The sequence below is a fragment of the Lepidochelys olivacea genome (genome assembly GCF_965140295.1).
Source record: "Lepidochelys olivacea isolate rLepOli2 genome assembly, chromosome: 11".
NCBI lineage: Eukaryota > Metazoa > Chordata > Testudines > Cheloniidae > Lepidochelys > Lepidochelys olivacea.
This window is the reverse complement of record NC_140421.1, coordinates 29,214,902-29,234,820: the sequence shown is the minus strand read 5'-3', so window position 1 is coordinate 29,234,820 and position 19,919 is coordinate 29,214,902. Positions and strand designations below refer to the sequence as shown.

Below are 19,919 nucleotides of genomic sequence, written 5' to 3'. Positions count from 1 at the left end.
TGCAGGATTAGGCCTGTAAGGATTGGAAGGCTCCTCTAACCACATACACATCCACTGCCGCCAATAAATAGCACGCACTCTTCACCCCACGGGCTCTTTCTTTTCTTTTCTTTTTTTTATTGATTTTCACACTTTACATTTTTTTTTTAGAAACACTGATAAATTCCTGGGAAATTTTAAAGAAAATAGAACCTCATAACAAAGGGCCTTATGTATATATGTAAGAGCCACTCCCATCAAGAAAGGTGTTCTTACAGGACTGGCCGTTTGTTCGCTGCATGAAAGAGGGTACCCCAAGGCCACCAGTTCAGACCACAAATATAGTTTTGGTGAATAAATGTTGATTCATGAGTTTGCAGCCTGTGATTTTGCCACAGGGAGTCAGGAAGATATAGTGTATTCCTCCTGGTTCAAAAAGAAATCCTTAAAAGGTAAGAGGACACACATCCCCAGTTAATATTCAATTAAACTATCTTTTAAAGGACTGTTTCTACAGCAGCCTATCCATTGTTGATTATAGAGGTAGACACAGCCTGTAATGTGCAGATCAACTCTTTATTTGATGAAAGAAGGAAAGGTGAGGAATACCAGGAAAATGCAGGGGCGGATTTTCCAATTAGAGACCAACTGGCAAATTAGCTTGTGAGGATGAGCAAAGGTAGCACCCAGTTTGAGACAGGGGAAGGGGTGAGCTGGTGTCGCTGAAGAGGCAGCCAAGCACTGGGTGTAGTGGAGTTGGTGGAGAGGGCTGCAGGTTTTGTGTAGTTTAAAAGCTGCTGTCCTACCTCACCTCCTTCCCTCTTTCACCAGCTCCCCTCTTCCCCTTAGCCTCCCACACTCCAATATCCTCATTATATTTTCCATACACAAAGATCAAACCCAAACTTTCAGTCCAATCGGCTTTTATTTTAGATGAATGAAACCAAGGAAGAAAAAATGTTAAGTCTGCACAAGACAAAGAGCATGCTCTGAGAGTGTGGGTGTGAATGAGATAGCAAGCATGTGTGCCTCCAAATCAGTAGCAGCCTCCTTGATATATCTCAAAGTGACCCCTCCCCACAATAGAGAAACAGTAGCCAGGAAGACTCTTTATGGGTACAGATGGAGCACACAAAACACAGATTCACACTTCTCCTTACAGGGACATAATTACATACATTACACCTCAGGATTCCACCTTGTGTCGACTCATAGACTTTAAGGTCAGAAGGACCATCGTGATCATTTCATCTGACCTCCTGCATATTTGCAGGCCACAGAACCTTACCCACCCACTCCTGCAATAGACCCCTAACCTCTGGCTGAGTTACTGAAGTTCTCAAATCATGGTTTAAAGACTTCAAGCTACAGAGAATCCACCACTTACACTAGTTTAAACCTGCAAGTGACCCATGCCCCATTCTGCAAAGGAAGGTGAAACCCCTACAGAGTCTCTGCCAATCTAACCCAGGGAGAAATTCCTTCCCAATCCCAAATATGGTGATCACTTAGACCCTGAACATGTGGGTAAGACCCACTGGCTAGACACTTAGGAAAGAATTCTCTGTAGTAACTCAGAGCGCTGCCCATCTAGTGTCCCATTACCACCCCTTCTTCCCCTCAGGAACCAACCCCATGCACTTGCTTATTTTCCTGCACTGCCTTCTGGACACCTCCCTTGTATAAACCCCCTTCCTCTCAAGACAACTCCCACGCTTCTCCTGCCCTGCTACTCAAGAATCTCCATGATCCTTCTATACTTTCCTTTCTCAGGACTCTTCCCTCACAAAATATCCATGCCTCCCCTCCGAAGTGTTCTTATATCTCCGTCCATCCCACCCCACCCATCTTCTCAGGATTCCTCTTTTTCTCTAGCAAAAGTTGGACATGTAATTCACCACCCAGTACAATGCCACCATTGGTAACCACGGTGGAAACACTAGTGCAGACAGAGCTTAGGTGTTATCACATCCTGTTGATTGCTACTGTCTGGCTTGTGTACAGACCTCTACAGCATTTAAACATCCATAAACATTATAGTCTCTCCAAGACATGTAATCTGCAGTTCCGTTCACTGTAGTCTGTACAAATGTCATTGAAGAGAAACTTGCCACTCACATGCTTGTAAGTTTCTGCCAGCAAGAATGAGGTTTCATCACACCCCAGAAATTTCAGAGATTTTAAATGGGTGCGGGTTTGGACTTGAATTCCTAATATCATCCATATTTTGCAACATCATTGGAAGAGAATGGTATTTAATTATACAAGAATTTAACCTTTAAAAAGATAAGCCAATAATATTGTTTATTAGAACATATTTTCTCCCGTGCTCTCTTCACAGAAAAGAAAGAAGAAAAAACTGTACTCTAATTAAATTCATATCCGCTTGGTATTTACCCAGTGAGTCCAGAGAACAATCTTTTAAATCACCAGCACAAACTATCTGTTGGTGAGATAAGAGATACTAATAACCTATTAGTGATGAATAATGAATACATACCAAGGTTATCCATTGTACGCTACAGCCAGAATTTCAAAAGCTTGTACAGACAAATGGGACAGCATGGGAGGCTAAAAGAATGGGATTGGTTGCCATATGAGCTCAAGGGCTCTGTGCTGAGATGGGGTAAGGGAGTAAATTGGCCAAAGGCCAGTTCTGGGGTGTGGTTAAGGTGCTTGGTGCTAAAATGGGTACATCTGAAAATCCTGCAGGCTCTCCCCCATGTAGCACAGTGCCTCTGAGATAGTTGTGCCATAGGCATGATTTATTCAGCAGGAGCAAGTTGACACCCCTTTGCCCGAGAGAACATGAGGCAGCCAATGCCAGGAGAATCATCAGGCTCCAGCCTTTAGTGGCTAATCCTTTTTACATGCTCTTCCACAAGGATAAAATGGAACTGCATTCTCATCCCCATTGTATCCGTAATGTAATCAAGGATTCCATCCAAATCACACCACCAGTTTACCCATTATCCTCCCTAACTTACATTCACTGCCAGGTCAGACATGCCAGGGGCTAAGAAGGCCCATAAGGAGCTGCTACTTTAATAAAACAAAAATATGCTATAAATTCCCCAGATTAGTTGTGATTTATGACAACAGAGTCAGGTTTCATGATGACAGATAGGCTAGATCATCTCAACACTTGTCAAAATGGGTTAAGTCCTGTATGGAAACGTGCTATGAGCTAGTGCAGAGGTGGGCAAACTACGGCCCGTGCGCCACATCCAGCCCGCAGGACCGTCCTGCCTGGCCCCTGAGCTCCCAGCCGGGGAGGCTACACCCAGCCCCTCCCCTGCTGTCCCCCCTCCCCTGCAGCTATGGCACTGTGCAGGCAGCACTCTGGACAACGGGGCTGCGCACTCATGCAGGGCAGCGCGGCAACGTGTCTGGCTCCAGCCGGGCGGCTGCCGGACATGCTGCTCTGAGCGGCATGGTAAGGGGGCCAGGGCTGGGGGGGTTGGATAAGGGGCAGGAGGTCCCGGGAGGCAGTCAGGGGACAGGAAGCAGGGGGCGGTTGAATGGGGCAGTAGTTCAGGGGCGGGAGCAGAGGATGGAGAACGGGGGGTTGGATAGGGCATGGGAGTTCCAGGGGGCCTGTCAGGGATCGGGGCAGTCAGGAGACAGGGAGCAGGGAGGGTTGGATAGGGGGTGGGGTCCCGGGGGGTGGTTAGGGACATGGGGTCCCGGGAGGGGGCGGTCAGAGGACAAGGAGTGTGGGGAGGTTCTGAGGGGGGCAGTCGGGGGCGGGAAGTGGGAGGGGTCGGATACAGGGCAGGGACCAGGCTGTTTGAGGGGCACAGCCTTCCCTACCCAGCCCTCCATACAGTTTTGGAACCCTGATGTGGCCCTCAGACCAAAAAGTTTTCCCACTCCTGAGCTAGTGCTTATCCCAGTCCCTGAAAGCCCCAGAGCACATTTGACTAGATTCCAAATACATTTGTCATGTTCCCATTGTAGAAATAAAAACAGCTGCTGCGTGGAGCTCAGGCCACGCCTTTGTGAAGGATTATCTTCTCCACCTGACCTCAGAAGTTAAAAATGTCCACATTCACCATTCAGTGAGGACTCCTTCTTACCCCCACCACCTTAGGGTTTTGTTCCTGCTTGTGAATCTCAAAAGTGTGAGGGATCTGCATTGACAGCACTTGAAAGAAGAAAAGTTACTCACCTGTATCTGAGTTCTTTAAGTAGATCATAAACAGAGACCCATCCTCTACTTCCCATTCATATTTCTTTGTTTGCATTGGATCCTGAGGGTGGAGAAGAATTTAGAGAGCCTTCAAAATACACTTTACCTTTCATGGAACATTATACAGCTCCCCAACAGCCAGAGCTTTCCATAGGGTTCCAGGTCAGATGTGGAGTACATGGGTGTGTCCCCAAAAGTGTGTATCTGTAATCTACTCAAAGAATTCCATGTGCTCCCACAGTACTGTGATCCTAGCATTAAAGGTAAAAATAAGACTATTGAAAAACAGCAGAAAACACAGGCAGGCATATTAAGTTATTATGTGTATAATTTGAGTACATAGAGCAGTCAATGGATAAAGACACAGTAAACTTCCTTTCCTTGGTACAGCATTCTTTAAATTCTCATATATTCTTTAGTCAAAGAAACCTCCATCAGCACCACAACACTGAATTTGTGTCAATATTCTAAATTAAAAAACATATGTCATACTAGCTATCTGTGTTAGCTTGTACCTAAGTGCAGAGGTACAGTGCACTGAAGTACAGCCTCTGTAATACTATTGCATCTCACAGAGGTATTGTGAGTCTTAACATTTTAACAGCTTGCATTCCTTCAGAACGTGGCCTAGTGGACAGTGCACTGGCCCAGGACTCAGAAAACCTGGGTTTTATTCCAGGTTCTGTTGCTGGGTTACCTCAGGCAAGTCACTGTTTCTCTGCATCTTAGTGTTGCCATTTGTAAACTGGGGACAACGATATACTTACCTCCTATGTAAAGCACTGTGTGATGTATGAAGCAAAGTCCTGTAAAAGAGCTAGGTGAAATTATCAAAAGAAAGGTGATAATTGCAAAAAAGGATTATTTTTAGGAAGAGCAGATCCAAATAGGTTATCTCGTGCTCCAATTCCAATACAAAAATGACGCTAGAACTTTCAAAGTACTCAGGCTCACAATAATTTTCCAGCAAGAAGCATGTCAGGAAACTGCTTTGGTTGCTTCCTCTTTCAATTTTTCTAGAATGTCTTGAAGTATTAAATGAATTATCTTCATTTATAATTGCTTTACAATATACATATTTGAATAGTTGTACATCCATTGACTGCACCTACTTTGAAAGCTACAGAAATAGTCAACTAAATTGTACTATAGTTTCTCATAGAGTTACATCTTCCTTATGTTGAGAGAACAATCCCATAATGAACAATGGTGTGGTTTCTCTTCAGAAGCAGCTCTCCTACTTACAAGATAGGAATCCCGTATAACACCCTATATGCAAAATTTAAGCACCGCAAAATAGGTTCTCCTTTTGAAACATATTGCTTTATCAGATCATATTACACACAAGTAAAACAATCTGTGGCCACGCACAGACACCGCAGTCATCAGCAGGTTCTTATGTACCAAACTCAGCTCTCTCTATTAGTCAGATTTAAAATAATGTCAAGGAGATTAAATTCTCCTGGTCATATCCTGGATCTGGGAAAAGGGGTAAGCCGTGAGTTGGGAAAGTTTCCAGATGACTCAAAGCTACAAAATAATTAAATCCAAACCAGACTGCAAAGAGTTACAAAGGAATCTCACAAAAGTGGGTGACTTGGCAAGAAAATGGCAGATGAAATTCAATGTTGATATATGCAAAATAATGCACATTGGAAAACAATCCCAACTATACTTACAAAATGATGGGATCTAAATTAGCTGATATCACAAAAGAAAGATCTTGGAGTTATCATGGATAGTTCTCTGAAAACATCTGTGAAATGTGCAGCAACAGTCAAAAAGCTAACACTGTTAGGAACCATTAGGAAAAGGATAGATAATAAAAGAGAAAATATCATAATGCCACTATATAATTCCATGGTATGCCCTCACCTTGAATACTACGTGCTGTTCTAGACTCCCCATCTCAAAAAGATATATTAGAATTGGAAAAAATACAGAGAAGGGCAACAATATGGTTAGGGGTATGGAGCAGCTTCCATATGAGGAGAGATTAATAAGACTGGGACTTTTCTGCTTGGAAAAGAGACAATTAAGGGGGGGAAATGATAGAGGTTTATAAAACCATGACTAGTGTGGAGAAAAAGTGTTATTTACCCCCGTCACATAACACAAGAACTAGGGGTCACCCAGTAAAATTAATAGGCTACAAATTTAAAGCAAACATAGGAAGCATGTCTTCACAAAACACACAGTCAACTCACTGCCAGGGCATGTTGTGAAAACCAAAAGTATAACTGGGTTCAGACAAGAATTAGAGAAGTTTATGGAAGATAGCTCCATCAATGGCTATTTGTCAAGATGGTGAGGGACCCTAACCCGCTCCGACTGAATGACAGAGGATAGATCACTTGAAATTGCCCTGTTCTGTTCACTCCTTTTGGAGCATCTGACACTGGCCACTGTTGGAAGACAGGATACTGGGCTAGATGGACCGTTGGTCTGATCCAGCATCGACATTCTTATGTTAAGGAATCTCAGAGTGAGGGAGGTGTGAAAACCAGGTCTTTGCTACTGTTCTCAATTTTACAGCTTTCTCTGGTTCCAAATCTGCTTTTATATTGAATGTGTGCAACTAAACACAAATTGGGACATATTCAGCAGAGTGCACAGGGAATTGAGAATGAGAAAACTTCTGTTATTTTAATGGGTATTTTGTGCCTGATTTCCCTCGCAGAATGCTGAAAAGGTAATTGTCAGAGTGGTGTGTGGAATTTTTTTTAAAAAAACCCTACAATACTTTATTGTATTGTATTGTATTGTATTGTGGTTTGCTACTCTGAAATTAGACTTTGGAACTCAGGACATTTGCTCATTTAAACAGAATTTCAGAAACATAGTACAGTATATTCACCTTTGGAAATAAGTGCATCAATGGATGCTTTGTAAAAAAGCTTAATCTAAAACAAATTCTGAGCATTTTGTGTGTCTAATATTTTATAGTAATTTTGTTTCTATTGCATTTTAAAAGGTGCTTGGGGCTCTGTGGAACAAACAAAACCAAATTAAATGTACAATAGAAACATCATTAAAATCCACCTTCTTAATTCAGGCAGATCAATGCAAATTGGAATGTCCATTAAAAAAAGAAGTGGGAAAGAGACAGAAGGAAAAAAGGTAACAAACAGGGAGTCTAACAATGGTCATTGGAAAATACAGCTTCAAGTAAAAAAAAAGAATCGTTTTTTTAAAAGGGGGATGGGGATGGGTTTGAGAAAGTTTCACACTGTAGCACCCATGAGAATACAAATGTAACTGCTTTTTGACTTAAGATGGCAATGTTGGGATTGGTGGTGGGGGTCGAGAGAGAAAGAACACGAACAAATTCCTGTCAGGATAATACTTAAGGTCTCAATTATATAGCTAGGACCTATGGAGTTAAGGGCTTTAAAAGCCAACAGTATCAACATGAAGTCCGTATACCACTTTATAGCAGCCAACATAAACAGCTGAGAAGAGGTGTTATATGCTTGAACCAGTGAGCAAACATGTTTTTCTATTCTAAACAAGCTGTAAATGAAAAAGTGAAGCCCTGCTGTAAACCCTCCTAAGAGGAAATTACTGTAATCAAGCCTTGTGGTCAGGAGGCCAGGTAGTAGTGTTGCAAGGTCACGCAGGGGTAAACAGTGGAATAGCCTGCACAAATCATGTAGCTAGGAAATAGATCTTTGGAGCCTTCTGTGGGAAGGATGTGCTTTGACTGTAATACCCAGATCTTTATCTTGGTTCGCTGCCCTCAAAGAAAGATCCTCAATAAGTTCCCAATCTGGCAGCCAAGCACTTACCAGCGCATGTAAGCATGCGAGTAATTCTATTGAAGTCCATTGCTGGATCACAGCCTAAATGGGGACCAAAAAAATAAACAAACAAACCAACCTTCTCATCACCGCTTCCTCTACCCATTAGCAAGACTTCTATTTTCCAGTGTGAGGACAAGACAACTTTGATGCACAAGTAACCCACTGGTGTGTACGTTTCCCCATCTGTTCCTGATCTACAGAAGATGCAAGTCTGTTGCAGGCCTCAGCTACAGAGCCTATTTCTTTAACTTAAGCTGTAAATACTCAGGCTTTTAGCTATGGAGGTCCCCGTTTCAATCTGCAGTCTGTTGGCCAAGATGGCAGCAGTCACCCTGCCTTGTTCAGTACACAGGATGGACATACAAGGGGACAGAATTAAGGTTCCATGGGCAATTATAAAAAGAAAAGGAGTACTTGTGGCACCTCTAAGGTACTCCTTTTCTTTTTGCGAATACAGACTAACACGACTGTTACTCTGAAACATGGGCAATTATAAATCTGGTATTCGCTAATTTTCAGGTGCCTGACTTTGCCACCTAAATACATTCTTTTAATGGAGTTTTTGTATGTGATACATTATAGGGCAAACCATCATGCAATTAATATATACCGTATAGTATGTACATTAGTGGCAAAAATTGTTTACTGGATAAAGTATTATGAAATGCATACTAAATATATGTCCAAAATGCTTTTCTTTTATCCTTTTAAAGATTAAAATAGAATCCAATGGTGCACCAAGTCAAATTTACCACTTAAAGGCCACATAGCCTTCTTTGTCCCATGTCTGGAAGGGAACCCAATGTGCCTTGAGCATTTGTATAGGGGGAGAGGGATGCTGAGGAGATAGGTCCAGAAAATACCCCAAACTTCTAACAGAAATGTGAAAAGTTCCATAGGATTTGGGGTGGATCTCTCATCTGGGGAGGGGACTGGGGCAGAACCGTGAGAACAGCATTTTTTGATGTATGCCCCCACAAACAGCAGCACAGAATGAGCCCTAAAACCTCTGGGTACTGCACAAGCACTTGGACTACTCTGAACTTCTGACCCATAACTTCTACCTAGCAGGAGGTAGTGCACAGTCAGGTCTGTGCACAGTCTGAGGGGACAGATGGCAGTCTTGGTACTGAGTCAGCATGCTGTCTGGAGAGAAGAAGCAACACAGAGGCAGGCCATCTGCATGGATGTCACAAGACCTGCAGGCCAGGGCTCCCCCAGAATTTTTGATCTCCACGCAATTAGAAGACCAGACCAGCCTCTTTGACCATTCCACCCATCTGCCAGCTCATCCTAAAAGGGACCAGGGAGGGAAGAAACCAGCTTTTCTAGTGCTAGAAACACATGGAAAGTGGTTGAATTTCTCGACTTCCATATGTTTTTGTGCAAAGGGGGGAGGGAATTTGGCCCTAGAGCACCATTAGAATACTCTATTTCAAGTTCTAATAATAATACCTATCTCTCATAAGTGCTTTTCATCTTTCGATCTCAAAGCACTTTACAACACAGGTCAGTATCATTATACTCCTTTTACAGATGGGGAAACTGAGGCACAGAAAGGTGACGTGAATCACACAAGATCAGTCAAACCAGTAGCAAAGCTAGAAATTGAAACCAGGGCTCCTGAGTCCCTGTTCAGAGCCCTATGCACTAGGCTACACTGTCTCCCTAATGCCAATGCTGGTAAATATCCTGTTACAAATAATTGTTTGAGAGTCTGTTCTTTTGTTGGATTTGTACTCTAACACCTCCTGGAATTCACTGGCATCAAAACAATTGGTTTAATAAACATGTTTACAACAATATTATTTACGTGCATTTATAAATGTATGGACTGTTTCACGGCATACACATCCATTGATATTTAGGGCAACAAACTTTTTTTTTTCATAAAGCTCATATTCAGGCAGCAAAATGACTCTTTCATACTGAAAAGTTTTCCCACTAGCTTTGCACTTGTGAGTCCTAGTGTAACTTCTGTTTATATTCCTGACAATTTGTCAATCTGTCATAGAAAGTTATGGAAGTTCTTCTACATTGCATCTGACATCTGTCAACAGAATGATTGAAAATCATGAAGTCTAAATCAACATCACTCAAAGGTGGGCTAATTACATTTTAAATCTTTAGGGTCCATGGGCTTCAGAAGTCAGACATCAAGAATAATTAAACAAAAAGGAGACTGATAGTCTTTTCCCCGTGCTTTATTGATTACTGTGGATTTTTATGACATCCTAACTGTATAGCACCATGTCTTTATATGAATGATGAGGAAGATTTGCTAAGCAGTTATGTTATTAAAGAGCTTTGAAGGAAAATTGCTGTACTTTTAGTACTGCTTTAGCAGATTATAAAAACATTTACTTGCAGTATATAAGCTCAGAGAAAATTTAAAGCAGTATTCTGCAGATACTTGCAAATACTTTAATGTCCCCATTGATATGAACTGAGTAGCCAGGTAATCCCTATTTGATGCCATTTTAGAGCTTGATTCTTCACAATGTAGGTGGGGAGCACTTTGCGTATAAGCAAAGTTAGCCAGGAAGTGATGGGAAGAACAGGGAGCACAGAGGAACCTGATTCTGCATTAATGACAGCACTACTGCACTGCAAGCAAGATACTCCTACAAGTGGCAGAAGTAAGACCTATGAGATGAGCACATAGCAAAGCACCTCATTAAAATAAAGAGTCATGTTTAAGGCCACATCTCAGACATGCCCATTGTCTGTCCATTCCACTTCCCTTTTTTAATCCTGCACACGTGAGAGTAGGCATGGAAGGGACTTGAGATTTATTCCTGCTTAGCATGGAGGAGACTATTTCTACCACTTTCATTTCTTTGTGCCCACTTATTGCCTCCACTTACTGGAGTGCAACAGCTTTGTGCCGCTGTGCACCTTATAGATTTGCTAGATTAAAGCTTTAATGATAAATGCAACAGGAAATGTCCATCAGGACCAGAAGATCTGAGCTGCAAGCAGACATATAGGGAACAGCAAGCATTTTGGAAAGCGTGGGCTTCAGAGGCAAACTACACTCCACTACAGCCCCTGCACATCTGATTAGGACAAGAATAAGCATTATATAGGTGACTAAACATCCCTCCTTTCCCCACCCCCAAAGAAATTAAATAAAGAGATGTGGAGAACTCCTTTTGCTACTGGTGTGTCTTTCTGTAACTCTGAACTACTGGTCTAGATGGACTCCTCAAAATGACAGTAGGGCTGCTTCCTACTTACTTATTTTATATTTACATGTTTATAGTGAGAGCATGTAAAATCATAGATTTATTAGTGCTGTAGATAGATTTGAATTTAGATAATTTCAAAACAATTTTTATTTCACTACAAATTTGGAGGCTCTTCTCCTCTATAGAGTGTGGTATATTTGAAAACTGTTCAATCTGTGATCTATTACTTTAAATTCAGAGGGGTTTTCCTAGTCCTGCTTGTAGGCAGGGGGATTTCTAAGAAAAAGCATGTAATCAGTGTCAGTTTGCAGACAGACTACAGTAAAGCGGGGCAAGATGTGCTGTTTGTTTTAGGGAGCAGCTGCTTTGTCTCCCTCTGTTGGGGTTCTTGTGTGTTATTACTCTGAATTCTAAGAAATAAAGTAGTGTTACGTTGCAAACCTCCAGCAAAGTATTTTTTTTTCTTTTTAATTTAAATTCTATTTTTAGGCCATGAAACATAACAGAGCATAGTCATTTACTACACTCACAGAGAGAAGATTTTCTTTAAAGATGGGCCCCAAGCCACAAAGTTCAGATTCAGATCCAAAATTCCCTGGGATGGTTCAGATCTGCTGTGTTGGTTCAGTTGATAGTAGAGATAGCAAGCAGCGAGAAATTTTGGGCTGTGATTGAAGGTTTAACTGAAGTTCAGTTATGTTCTGATCAGTGGTTTTGTTTTGGGTCCAACATTACTCTACTCTCATGAAATCACTAGGAAAAAAAAATAGCCGTGGGCAAATCACTTCAAAACCATAATTCATGCTCCTACTTTGACCTTTTGCACTATTTTGGAAATAAACTCAATGCAAATTTTTCCCCCTCACCAGTTTTGAATGACTTTTCATATCTGAGTTCTAGATGACTGAACATGCCAAAATGCCCCAAAGGACCTGATCTGGTGTGAGTCCCTGCTTCATTTTCTCCCATATTTGCATTTTATTGTTACCAGTATTTATTAGACACAGTGGTAACAGGGTGTACACAAAGTGGTTTTCAGGTTCCTTTTGTAGTTTGTGCAGCATTAGCACAGTATCAGTAGGCAGATTTAGAGGTTTCCCTTAGCTTTAGTGTAGTGTAATATAGTTAAGATTAGAGGAGGACCCAGAAGCAACAAATAAAAGTGAAGAAGCCGAGTATGCAGAACTGCCTGCACCCTGGAGGAGGACAAGATTCAGCCTGAGCTCTAGGACATAGGTTCATCTAGGCATTCTGCAGTCAACCAGGGCATGGTATAAGTAGGGGACAATCAGGAGTGCAAGTAGGGCAGTACTCTCCAGTACACAGTATCGGCAAGAGATTTTTAGTGGGCATGGGGTATCGGAAAGACTTGGGGGTGGGGATGCGCTCTGCTCCCTTAAAGGAGCAGAACACGGCTAGGGAGGGCATTCATTCTTTAAATGGCTTTAACAGCACAATACATATGTATTGTGCTGTTATGTTGGTCAGGAGTCCTCAAGAGGGGTGGAGTGGGGGGATGGAAGCTATTTAAACAGTGTTTTTGATTCTGTTTCTCCCCATTGGGCTGAATTATCCATGACATCCAAACTGCATCACATCAAGTCCAAATCATTAGAGGAATGCCTCTGCTTGCACTGACCAGAGGATATTTGGATTTTGATGTCAGCCCAGCTCTGCAGCCTTACAGGAATCAGGTGTTATCCACAGTGTACATAGAATTTTTCTTTGCAGCCAAACTAGTCTAACATGCATTTTGTTAACTGGAACTGGAGCAGCAAAACAAAGAAAACAAATGCCTCATTTTCTAGCTTTGTGGGTGAGAGAACTATAAGTGAAGATTATAATGCCAGACACTGATGGCCTTAAATTAGCTGCCTCAGGAATCTGCCAAGAGCTTTGCTGAAAATGTGTTCCTCATCCTAGCAACGGAGCTAAGACTTATCACACATCTGCTCTCCTTTATTCGAATGAAGCTCCTTCTGATCTGACAGCTCAGGCATTGTCAGTTTCATCCAGAACAATTTACAAACTTGGAACCTAATTCTGTAAACCCTTAATCATTTGATCAATCCCACCAAAGATAATGGGACTATTTGCATGACTATAGACCACTTCTGTTGACTGTTAAGAGTTTCAGGAGTCTGTTCCTATAAAGGAGGTTGAATCCCCCATTGAAATGCAATGTTTGGGTACAATACCATAAAGCAGTTTAGGATACAGTTCTACTTAAAATTTGTCTTTTAATAAGTCATACATATGCTGAAATGGCTCCTCACCCAACTCCCATATTCCATATAAACAGATTGAATACTACATATTTGTGGAGAAAGTGAGTAGTTAAGCATCTTGATGTTTGTATATACAAAGGGGGATGTTAGAGGGGACGGGGAGAGCGTGGGAACCCCAGGCTCGGGGCGGGGTGGGGAGGAGTCACATGGACGGTCACATGGGGAGGTCATGTGCCCCCCTTGTGTCCCTCCCATGAGTGCAGTACCGGCAAGAAATGATTTCTACTTGCACCACTAGGGACAATCAGAATCTACGACTCTGTGAAGGCATCTAAAGAGCCACTGTCATGAAGAGTATGAGCAGGTTGGTGGTGGAGATGCAACAGGAGCATGGTACCGGTGGGAGGGAGAGGCAGAGTTATTCACATTGTGAAGCACTGTCTCATGCACCTGAAGCAAAAATCACCCAGAACCTGTTGAGGGAGGAGAGAGATGTTGTAGATGGTGGGTGCTTGTGGTAGGAGTGGGGAGAACTGTTAATACAGCAAGTAGGAACCTAGAGAAAACTGTGAGCCAGTGGAAGATAGATGGAAGAGGTTCCAATCATGATTCTGCACAAGGAATGGAGGGACTGGAAGGTTTCCTGTAGAGAAGCATGATATGGAAGCTCACATTTTCCCTTCTAAAACTGAGAAGTTATCAGAGTAAAAGACATCTGGGACACGACGACCATTCTTTCAAGATCTGGGTGGCAATTCAAACCAGTGAGGGGTTGTATCACCACTTGCTCTGTAACCCTGAGTTCCTCAGTTTCCCTCACCCAGACCAGTGAAGATTTATCACCGCCTAAAGTGTGAAAAAACATCACTTACCATTTTGAGTCTACCTTGCTCTCAGTGGAGTTCTGGCCCCCAGTTTTCCTATCTGTATCAGAGACTTACCACTCCCAGAAGTCTTCCCAGCTCTGAGTGCTGGCCTATAGCTATTTACTTAGCTGTGCTGGTATCCCACCACTCCTAGCAAACCCTGTGCCACAGCACTTTCTAGCTGTGCTTCTGATTCCCTGCTTTCAGCAGTCCCCCCCTCTGCGTGCTCTTATAATACAGTACTATTGTACTCAATCAGTTGATTCCTTTGCTTATCACTTGAGGTTCAGCCTCCACACCCCCGTCTTTATAGACCCAAGATAGCCTTTGAAATGGATTCTACCTTCCAAAGCAAAGTTTATTCAAGCTGTGAGGAAAGCAACATGGAGTCTGGTAGTGAAGGAAGCACTGTGCTCTCTCTTCCCCCTCTTGTGTTTGCTGAAATGCAAGTTGTTCTGTTTCCTGCCATCTCCTCCCCCTGCTGTCTTGATGGTTCTGTTTAGTGCTTATATGTAATCTGAGGTAAAAACACATTCCTTTGTTTAGGACAGACCTGTTTAACAACTCCCCCCGAAATGCCTGGTTTACACACACTTTAGTCCCAATTCTACCATATATCCATAACTCCTAACCCTCTCGTGTACCTATATCATGCAAGAACATTAATAATCAGTGAGTTGTTAGTTTTCAAGTACATTTCACGAGGCATATTGTTTACACTACTGGGTAGGGTATGAATAGAGGGTGCTTAGTGTCACACATTCTCACCATTTGGGGAAGTTATAGAAGAGAATAATATACTATGTTACTCCTTCCAAGAATCAGACCATGGCCTACACCAAAAACCTCCTGCTTTCACAGCATAGGCTCAGCCAGTAAGGGACAGAAGAGTAATACCATATCACCTTTCCCAATGAGTTCAGTCTGAATGCAAACTGTAACCTGAAAAAGTTTGTTGACTGCAAGACAAAAAAATAATTCTCACAATTAATTGATGCAAAAATTATGCTAACAAAGCACTGCCGGTACCTAAATGCACATTGAACTCTAACCAAGGATATTTCTGAGTACATTTTAGGACTGAGTTGAACATTTCACATAGCTGTCATTAATGCTGTACAATAAAAGCTTACAATAAGGAAGGAAAGATTATTCTGACCTGTGTTTGTCAGACTGTAGAGTTTGCCTCTCTGAAGACAGCCATTCCAAATGGTAGAATGGGATGTTTGGCAAAGGGATGAAGAAAAGAAAGGAAAAAGTGATAGTTTTATTTACTTAGAATCTGACAAAGCCATAAGGAGTTGAGTATATTGCTAAAGTATTAATTCAACAGAATAGATTATTCCTAATGTGCTTAGAACCTGGAACTGGAAGTTAATTAGCAAAAAAACAAAAACAAAAATCAAAATACCAAGCCTACAATCTGAACTCCAAGTTTCATATACAATTGACAAATTGCAACCTTCCCCCAGCCCCTCCTCCCAGATATATGCTTCCTGTGAAGGGTCCCCCAGCCAATATCCCATTGAAAATAAATTTATACTAAGGGAGATTTGAGGGATTTTCCTTCAAATTATGGGAGTAATTGTAACATAGTCTTGGAAAATCTTGTAAGCAACTGTTTACAGATCCTCCTGGCATTGACAAAGGCTTGTACATTTAAGACGGTTACTTACTGGATCTGTGGCTAATCTGGTCCCATGGGAAATAGTTCCCAAATTTTACTTAATCCCTCTTTAGCTATTTAAAAAAAATAAAATAGACTCTTGACATTGTTACAAAAATAATCCTAAATGTATTTAGAGATCCATCAATAAACAGATAACTCCCACAGATGTTAAGAGATTGCTGAATTTCATAAAAAGGCAGCTAGATCAGATCAAAGCATAATATTACTTGCTCAAATATCCTGAAAATGTTATAGTGATGCATGGGCTTCTTCCAAGACTGAGCAAAAGATTAATAAAGAATATCATAATATTACAGATTTTTGTGCTAAAGAGAAAAAATCTGCTGTTATCTGTAATAGAGTTCCTATCTGTTTCTTATGATGTCATCCAAGGTTCTAAAATCAAGTTTACTGTTGATCAGTATCAGAGTAAAAGATCAATTTTAATGATCTTAACTGAAGTTTTAGTGAAGGCTGCTTTTTATTACTCTTAGAAAGGCCACTGTCCCTTCTTGACTAAAACTGAATCTCTAGAAGCTTAATTCTGGTAAACTACCTACTTGTATTAATTATTCAAATTTAAAAATAGATCTAAAGAGTGAATAACAGCAGAATCACTCAGCATATTGTATCTGCAAACTGGCCAATCTTGTTGCTGTCTATGTGGATAAGAAGGCAAATATATCATGGGCCATATCAAAGTTAAGTGTAATAGTTAAAAAGGTAACTAAATGCAAACAATTGTGCTAAAGCACCACTGCATGGCCCAATTCTGTAATACTTACGTGGGAAAGTCGCCCACTGAAGTTAAAGGTCTTTTAATTCAATGGAAGTTTTGCCAATAGAGATACAAGACTGGGCCCTTGGAGGAGATTTGAAATTCACAAAAAAGTCAGGAAAGGAAGAGTTATAGTTGTTATGGGCACCATAACTCTGCCACTTTACACATATATAAAGGCATAAAAGTTATATATAATTGTGGCTGTTATGATTATTGTGGGAACCATAACTTGAAACTCCTGATTTTTGTGCATTTAAAAGCTAATGCTCAGCACTGCATTAATGTTTGCATTTTGGGAACTCATTGTATTTTTCATCCTCCAATGTTTTTCTTTAACACAGATGCCTGATGCTCTTCCCATTCATTGCCTGAGCCTGTCTGGTATCAACCCCAAACAATAATCATTGATGGTATGGGTTCTACTCATTTATTATTTTCTGTGAATATCTTTTTTAAAATTTACTGGCAAGACGTACCCACATAAACCTGGCACAGGGTGGTTTTTACCATTCAAAGAAAATAAAGGAACACAGGACAGCATAAGTAGTTAGCACATATTCTAAGGGACCATTCAAGGAGAAGTGGCCCACCAACATCCATGTAGTCATAGGACAGTGGGTTTCAGATGGTTGTAGTTAGTGCGTTTCAGATTGTTGTAATAAGCCATAAATTCAGTGTATTTTATTAAGACCATGATTTTTAGTGTCTAGCAAAGTTATGAATGTAAGCTCCCAAGCAACTACAACCCATACTAAATGGGGACCCCATCCTGAAACAGACCGAGTAAAGTAATAACGTGCCTAAGTTCACTCAATGAGTCATTGTTACAACTGGGACCAGAACGCAGGTCGACTGACTCCCAGTCCCATGCTTTAAACACAAGACCATGCTGCCTAGAAAAGTCATTGCTTGCCTTTCATGCTGAATGATATTCAGATCGCCATTCAGTGAGCTCTTCTTGAATGTGCTGGTTTGATGGCCTCAGATGGTTTCCAAAACTGACACCCAGGGCTAGATTCCCCATTGTTTCAGAGGAGCAGCCGTGTTAGTCTGTATCCGTAAAAAGGAGTACTTGTGGCACCTCAGAGACTAACAAATTTATTAGAGCATAAGCTTTCGTGAGTTACACCTCACTTCATCACATGCATCTGATGAAGTGAGCTGTAGCTCACAAAAGCTTATGCTCTAATAAATTTGTTAGTCTCTGAGGTGCCACAAGTCCTCCTTTTCTATTCCGCATTGTGTTACTGCAGTTTTATGCCAGTGTAACAACATTGATTTAAACAGTGTTAAACCTGCATCAAACTGGAGTTACACAATGGTGAATCAGGCCCAGACTGGATAGATGTTCCAGAATCATCCCTTTGGAGATAGCACTGGGAAATCCCAACTCCAAGGGCTGCCAGCTAGAGCAGTTAAATCACAGGGCTCCATGCCGCTGGGTATTCCCTGAGGAAGAGAATTTAAAGAAAACATTCCGGTCAAATGATGAAAATCATCAGGGAGTTTTAGACAGTGACATGAAAATCATAGTGAATGCTTCCTTAGCTAAAAACAATATTCTCCAACCAGTTGATATTTTTAATTTAGTATGCTCGGCTGAAGCACATACACAAGAAATAGTGACGGGAAATGGACTCCTGACCTCAGGACTCAGTATATGGAGCGAAGTGTGTCAGATCTAATATATCAAAACAGGAAACAAGCCTAATGAAAGGAAAAGGATGGTTCAGTGTAATTGGCAGATGGAAGAAGGGACACTTCAGTGTGTTGGGGAGAAAAAAGGGAAAGAGATGAAAGTGTCATAAAAAGGGCTAGAGGAAAATCTAAAGGGATTGTATAGGAAAAGAAGTGTCCCTGGACAGTCAAAGCAGCTGGTTAGCTAGACAAAGAGACAAATTTTCTTCTCTCTGACACCAGTGTAAGTCTGGAGGAACTTCAGTGGAGACAGAATTGCTCAAGATCACTGATGCTGCTGAAAGCAGAATTGGGTCAAAAGTATTTTTAAAAAACCAACTGTGTCTAATTCTGACCTTCTCACACCTGTAAGTCAGGAGCCACACACTGTAGTCCATGTGCAATCAGGCTTACAGTGAAGAGACACTCAGAGCACTAAACCCTTGGGACAAAAAGCAGAGTTAATAAACTAGAAGGAAAAAAATTGTGCCTTTGGATCACCAGACATTCTCTCTTATCCTTGATGTGGACCACCGCCTATCATGCTGACCAACATTGTCTCATTATTTTCTTACACTTCCTCATCTGTTTGTCTGTATCCACCTGTCATCTCATGGCTTTTCTTTAGATTGCAAGCTCTTTGGGGCTGGGACAGTCTTTTGGGGCTTTATCCAGCACCTAGCACAATGAGGTTCTGGTCCTTGACTACAGCTCCTGAACGACAATAAGAATAGTAAATAATTCAGTACTCTAACAATAAGAGCTCTGTACAGGGATCAGCTGCAGAATAGACAAAAAGAGATTTGCATTGAGAGCTGCAGTGCGGCTGCAAGAGCACAATGCTTATCCTACAAGAATAGCAGAGCACTTAGGATTTTATGGAAATGCCTTAAGGCAGCGAAGAGGAAAAATGCTAATAAATGTCAGTAAGCTGCTCATTCCAGACAACCAGGGGAGCACTCTGAACACACAAGCACTCGTCCCATTCATTCGGTACCCACAATTTAGACCAACTACCTTTATGTTTTGACAGAGAGAGCTCCTACGATATACAGTATGGTCAGATCACCTGCTGCTTGCAGTCTCTGCAGGGCACCAGGGGAGGCCTCCTGGAGCTGCTTACAGCTCTCTGATCATGCAGTCCATTTTATGTCAGCCCCATCTGAGTTTAGAGCAGCCTAAGGGATTGCAGAGGTTGGGGTGTGTAGGAGTCAGCTACTTCACCTCTATACCCACGAGATCATCCCAGCCAGAGAGATGTGACTGGTGTGCACCGCTGGAGCAGTGCAAAGGGAAGGACCAGAGACCAAGATCGGTCCCTATATCTGTATGTGTGTGTATAATTACACACACACACACACACACCACTACTAAAGAAAGCTACAATTGCTACTTGTGCATTTTAAATCTTCAGTGGCTCCTACTCAGAAACCAAGGCAGCTGGGGCAATTATTTTGTTTGCCTCTGTTGTAGGCAAAACAAGTACATTTTTTGGGCTTGTTAACAGAAATAAATTTCCCCTTCCAGGGGCAT

General features: G+C 41.6%; 1 protein-coding gene across 1 annotated transcript in view; it reads right to left on the bottom strand.

The window, feature by feature from the left end:
* Positions 1-19,919, bottom strand: part of GALNT13 (polypeptide N-acetylgalactosaminyltransferase 13) — a gene marked incomplete at its 3' end in the record, with an annotated part of 686,573 nt that overhangs the window by 448,423 nt on the left and 218,231 nt on the right. The window contains exon 3 of the mRNA XM_084642901.1: positions 4,151-4,232. The remainder of the gene's footprint in view (positions 1-4,150; positions 4,233-19,919) is intronic.